The following is a 6015-nucleotide window of genomic DNA, read 5'->3' on the forward strand; positions in this document are numbered from 1 at the left end:
TGGGCTGCTGCCCAAACACTCTGAATCATAGCTATAAAATCACCACTGCTTAGGATTCCTACCTTCTCTGCAAAGGCCAATAAACTTTTAAAGCTCCACGTTTTCCTTGGAAGCTATTTGAATGCTCCTAGGATTTGAAATGGTTGATCACTCCCTACTCCTTGAAATACTTTCTTCCCTTGGATTCTATGCTTTCTTGGTAAAAAAAAAAAAAAAAATGGAGTTCTCTGACTGAAACAGAGGTAGGAGTGAGGGTCCCTGAACCATGCCCCCTGAGCCTCCCACTTGCCTTCCCCTACCATAATGGCCTTCTAGTAAATCAATATAATCTCCAAGGTCTCTAGAAGTTTGGAAAGTACAAACCATGAGAAAACATGTTCTAAGAACAATTCTAGGTGATGGTGATACATGTATAGTATTTGCATTTTAGATCACTCAGAGATAAATTAAATTCTGTCACAATAATCAGATGACTATCACTAACCAAAGACATGCATGTATTTTTCACACACATAGACACACACACACAATCTGTGCATCAAGTTAGGAAGCTTATGTTTCCACTAGGAGAAGTGAATAATAACAACTAATATTTATAGGGTAAAATCTATGTGTCAGGTACCATACTGAGTGCTTTACCTTCTGTGCATCATTTATTGTTCACAGCAACCATGTGAGATAACTATGACTACTCGTATTTTACAGAAGATGAAATGGGTTGGAGAGGTTAAGCAGTTTGCCCATTTAAGTGACAGATTTGCACACAAGCCTCACTGACCCTAAAGCCTTTTCTCTTTTCAACACTCTATGCAGCACTGAAATACTGGCTCAAGAGAATGTCTAAAAGCATTTCAAGCATTTCCTTGAAATTCTGTATTTATCACCAGTAGAAACAATACAGCAGTAAAGCAAAAAGATTTGAAAATAAAAGCTGAGCCAAGTAGCATTGGGAAACAAACTCATAACAAGTTGGGTGTTTCAAAGCAAAGGAGTCCAATGTGCCACAAATCTTTTCAATATTGAACCACTCAAATGCTCTCTCTAATCAGCAGCAGTGCAGACATTTTGGGTTTCACTTTTGATATGAATGTGAAAACTCTGGGTCTACTATCTCAACACAGCTGTTCCAAGGTCCCTAGGGAAGGGCACTGAGCAAGAAGGCAGTGTGGGCATAGTGGAGATTTTGCCAGATGGTTCCTCTCCACATTAGACTCCTCTCAGCATATTTTATTTACTTAACCCTATCCTGTCTGGTCCCTCACAGAAAACAGTTTTCCTCTAAAGGCAAATTTTCCCCAGATCCTTGTAGAACTTGACATTTTAATAGGCACCATCGTGCATTCTAATTTCATAACTAATAGGTCGGCTTTTTTTCTTATACCCTCAGTCATTTAACAGCTTTCCCAGCAGGATATTTCTTTCATGTAGTCTACTCCTTATTTATTTACGTAAGTTCTCAACCCGAGATCGGCATCTCTCTCGCTCTCTCGGTCTGTCTCCCTCCCTCCCTCCCCTCTCCTTACCTGTTCTATCTGTCCCTAGCTCTTGGGGAATCTTCTGGTTTCTAACCTTCCAATGACTTGCCTTTTTCTCCTTTCCAGCATGTCTGTCCTCTCTGTTTGCCTGGTCTGGAAGGTTCCAATTACCTTAACCTTCCCTCTCTGTGGGAAGCTATGATTTAATTGCCTGTATGAATCTGACTCCTTGTCATGTCCATGCTTTCCCTAAATACTTAAATGTTTCCATTCCAGAGTATTCCCACTATTCTCTCCCCCAGCTCCATTCTTAAACCATAAGTTTCTGAGCCTTACCTGGAGTGTTGTGTGCCTTGTACTAATCCTATACTCTTGTGATTTTCAAACTACTAGAAGTCTTGGGGGTTCTACAGAGTTACTCCAAGACCACTACAGAATAAGGGGGAGACTCAGGGTACATGGCTCTGGGACCCCCACCAACAAGCACAGCTCCATTTTTATCTTTTTTTAATATTGTTTCACAGAAAATTTCATTTGAAACAAATAATCTACTAAAAATATTTGAGACATATATGTGTGTGTGTGTGTATATATATATATATATATATAGATATATATATACCCTTTACCATTAGCCTAGACTTAGTAACCCTTCCATTAATTTATGACTCAATTAATCTACAAGCCTGGGGCTGACAGGTAACAAGTCACAAATTACTCTGTAAACAAGATAGGACAACAGTTCAAAACAGAAGATGAATTTGAGCTCCATGCTGTCAACATTTGATACTGTTGAATTTTTGGTTCATTTCAAAGAAAGAAACATAGGTATAGGTTTGAGAGTTCCAATAAATGTTGCATCATAGGGCAAAGGGTAAGCTTCAGGTACCTCTACAAGAAATAATATGAATGCAATAATAATATTAAAGATTTATTTCTATAACCAGCTAAGGCACTAAAGTTTGAAGTATTGCAGAAAGGAACCGTGAGCGAGGACAGAATCCTTGCCACCCTGTAATTTTTTTAACATCTTTATTGGAGTATAATTGCTTTACAATGGTGTGTTAGTTTCTGCTTTATAACAAAATGAATCAGTTATACATATACATATATCCCCATATCTCCTCTCTCTTGCGTCTCCCTCCCACCCTCCCTATCCCACCCCTTTAGGTGGTCACAAAGCACAGAGCTGATCTCCCTGTGCTATGTGGCTGCTTCCCACTAGCTATCTATTTTACATTTGGTAGTGTATATATGTCAGTGCCACTCTCTCACTTCGGCCCAGCTTACCCTTCCCCCTCCCCGTGTCCTCAAGTCCATTATCTACATCTGCGTCTTTATTCCTGTCCTGCCCCTGGGTTCTTCAGACCATTTTTTTTTTTAGATCCCATATATATATGTGTTAACATACAAAAGACTGAGATACCTTCGTTTTCACGAAAACTTGACATGTGACCATTATTCTCTTGCTAATATTTGGGCCATGTACCTTAAATTGTCTGGTGTACTTTGTCTCTAAAAGGTTAGATAAATGGTGGTTGCTCAAGGATATGAACAATTAGGGCTGAGGCCTGGCGGCAACCAAACATACCTCAAGGCAGCTGGGAGAAGTCCTGCTCCCCTAACAGGGGTTATGACGATGCCCAAAATCAGCAAGAAGCAGTTACGGAAGAGGATCAGCGCCCCTCGGTGCCCCTCAAGAATGAGGAGTGGGATAAAAGGCAGAGGAGGGATTTGTCACCGGCAACGCTCACTAACGGTTCCTGGGGAATAACAGTAGAATCTGGGTAATAAAATAAAATCTGACCTTTTTCCTTTTCTCTTCCTTTGTGCTTAGTCTTGTTTCACTTGCTCACAGGGTGCCATGTCGGGAGACCTCGCACCAGGAACTTAACAGCAGACTCCCTAGTGTGGAACGGCTGCACCGACACCTCAGTTCAAGATGGCTGCAGCGGGCCACGTGCAGAGACGCTACGCCCACACTGTGATCTGGCGCCAAACGCAACACAGCTGCCTCCGCCCCACAACGACTCCACCCCGCCCCTCCCCCACCCCACAAAAAACCCTACAAAGCAGCCCCGCCCATAGCCTGGGGGAGGGGAACTGCTCTTGAGTGCAAGCTTGCACCTGGTCCATTCTTTCATCAGAGAATAAATATTTCCTTGGTTTCTGAACTGACCTCAGTCTTGTTCTACTGGCTCAAATGACACGGGGCAGGAGGACGCTCATTAGAGCCCAACTCGGAAGGGTTGTTAATATTTGATCTGATGGCTGGAGGTTCAACAGAAATTAGGTTTTTGAAAAAGGAGGGAGGATAAACCTGAGGAATGTGGGGTGGGGTATATGAGAAAAAAAGCAAATCAGCTACTTACAAGGGGTTCAAGGCAAGTAATACCTTCAAGGAAACCCAGGTTTCCTTTAGGACAAAAAGGAAAAGGGCGTTCATAGACACAGTTGTAAACATTCGGGATGTTGCTCCTAGCAGATCATGATATGCAAGTAATGCATTAAGATGGTTGAGCGGGGCTTCCCTGGTGGCGCAGTGGTTGAGAGTCCGTCTGCCGATGCAGGGGACGCGGGTTCGTGCCCCGGTCCGGGAAGATCCCACATGCCACGGAGCGGCTGGGCCCGTGAGCCATGGCCGCTGAGCCTGCGCGTCCGGAGCCTGTGCTCCGCAATGGGAGAGGCCACAACAGTGAGAGGCCCACATTTAAAGAACTGATTATGCTGCTAATATATATTTCACTGGGAAAGGAATGAAAGCACAATAGAAAAAGAAACAGTTCGAGTTGTTTTCTTTTTAATAAGCTACACTAAAAAGAATATTGAGATACAGTGATTTTAATTTCACTCAAGTGTGAAAAACAGTTTTTTCTAATGGTTTACAATACAATACTGTAAATGTCTCCAAGTTTGCATTAAAGTAAATGGGATTTGATGGAACGCTTTCCATTATGCAGAATAGTCTTTCTTACCACTGCTGAATCTGTGTAATAATAATACTAAGAGCTATCATTGAGCACCCTAAAATGTGCCAGGCACTCTGTTAAGAACTGTACTTTACACAATTGTAAAGATAGTCACAGAAACTCTTAACTACTCTTTGTAGTCAGCTCTTGAAGTGGATTTCGTTTCCCGTACCAGCACTACCACCAATTAGATATTATCAGTATTTCATTAGAAGTGTGCCTAAATCTTCCCTGAACTGTAAGAGTCTTCGTAGAAAATTACATGCATTTTTTTATTTCGTGAAAAATCCACACCTCAAGTAACACCAAAATATAAGGGTAGAATGCATGCAATATAATATGGATTAAAGTTAACATCTAAGCTGTAGTTATCTATTTCAAATAGTATTTTATAAAATCCAGTATAATTGAGGAATTCACAATCTGTTGACATTCACTAACAGCATTTGATCTACGCTCAAAGAAAACCCTCAAAATATCTAACACGAGTTCATCTTATATATGTACATAATTCACTGAGGTTTTTCAGTTACAGGCCTACCTATTTACCTACCTTCATGCCCCCTCCCCCCAAAATAAGTTACCAGTGTAAATTAAAGAAACCCCTTAATCCCTTACTCCTTTAATCTTCAATCAAAAGGAAGAGGAAAAGGAATTTAAAATGTATAAGAAATTAAGGCTTAAAATTATTCTTTTATTCCTCATTTGACAAGAACAAAAAGCCAGCAGTAGTATATGTGGTTCTTAAACTTTTCTGAGTCACAGATCACTTTTGATATTCTGGTGAAAACTATGTACTCTCGCCCTAGAAAAATGCATACACACATACACGTAGAAAAATATTACATGTAATTTCAGCTTCCTACATTCTCTGAAGCCCAGGTTAAGAACCTTAAGAATAAATGAAAAGTTTCTTACATAGTTAGGTAATGGTCACCATCCTAGGCTGTGATAGTAAACCAGTTGTCAGTGATATATAGTCAATGTATAAACCTATTAGTGGGTGGATCTAGAGACTGTCATACAGAGTGAAGTAAGTCAGAAAGAGAAAAACAAATATCATATATTAACGCATATATGTGGAACCTAGAAAAACCTAGACACAGATGTGGAGGACAAACGTACGGACACCGAGGGGGGAAAGTGGTGGGGGTGGTGGTGGGATGAATTGTGAGACTGGGATTGACATGTATACACTAATATGTATGAAATGGATAACTAATAAGAACCTGCTGTATAAAAAATAAATGAAATTAAATTTTTAAAAACAGTGGATGGAGCACTTAGAACTCCCATGAGTTGTCAAAAAAAAATCTACGAGTGATATAATATGTTTTCATTATCTTTTGTAAGCAAACTGGGATATAGGACTTTCTAATTTGGCTGCCCTCATTCTTGACAAGTTTCACACGTTTATCTCCTGTAAGTATGTAAATAAGTTACCACCCATAAGTAGTAACTTATTCGGAGAAGACAAAATCATTCTACTTGATCTATTAACTAGAAGTAATCAAAGCTTCTGGATTCCATTTTCTAGATTCATCACTTACTGGCCATAGGATCCTTAGTTT

The sequence above is a fragment of the Hyperoodon ampullatus genome, assembly GCF_949752795.1.
Source record: "Hyperoodon ampullatus genome assembly, chromosome: X".
NCBI lineage: Eukaryota > Metazoa > Chordata > Mammalia > Artiodactyla > Ziphiidae > Hyperoodon > Hyperoodon ampullatus.